Genomic DNA, 856 nt, shown 5'->3' with positions numbered 1-856 from the left:
GTCTGTAGTTAATGTAATTACTAGTAAAGTTTTAAACCAGTTGAACCCAGGAGTGAAAATGTTGGAACCAATCCGTTACACATTGCAAGGTGTAACTGGAAATCAGTTAAAAACATTAGGTAAGATTGAGCTAGAAGTTGCCTTATATACAAATGAACAATTGTACATCCCAGTGATAGTGGTAGAAGAGTCTGTTTTTCCAGGAGATTTATTGATAGGATTTGCAACTATGAGAAAAGAAAACATGGTAATTTGTCCTGCTGACTTAGGAATTTTAGTGAAGTCACAGTTAATCCCATTCTTAAATCAACCAGACTTAAGACCAGTGACAGGAATCAATGAATCCTTAGATAACATTTCTATCCTAGATAGCGAGGCCGAGCGGTCCAACCCTACAGAAAGTAAAACAATTTGTGAACCCAACTCAGAAGTTCAGGAAATCCCAGAGATTACTAAATTATCAACCACAGATGCCTTGAGAATTGCAGATTGCGGATTAACAAGGTCGACATTGTTACATCCCATGTCAATTAATAAGGTTGAAGTGTGTTTGAAAGGAATCAATGTAGACTCTGAAGTAATTACAGTCCCAGAATCAGTTAAACTTAAAGGATTGAAGTGGGACTCAGGGATTTATAAGACAAATAAGAACAGAGTAGAAGTATTAGTAATTAATACTATGAATAAAGAGATAGTTTTAAAGAAAGGTACACAAATAGGATGTATTCAGGTGTGTACTAAACCTATTAAGATTTTAAATGAGAATAGTGAGGAGATAGAATTACCAACTTCATCAATTTGTTCAGTACAAGAAGGCATAGACTTAAGAAATAGATATAAAGAATTATTACAATCA

The sequence above is a fragment of the Oratosquilla oratoria genome, chromosome 3 (genome assembly GCF_046742065.1).
Source record: "Oratosquilla oratoria isolate Oo_2021 chromosome 3, ASM4674206v1, whole genome shotgun sequence".
Classification (NCBI taxonomy): Eukaryota; Metazoa; Arthropoda; class Malacostraca; order Stomatopoda; family Squillidae; genus Oratosquilla; species Oratosquilla oratoria.
The sequence above is the reverse complement of the archived record's forward strand: the minus strand, read 5'-3'. Positions refer to the sequence as shown.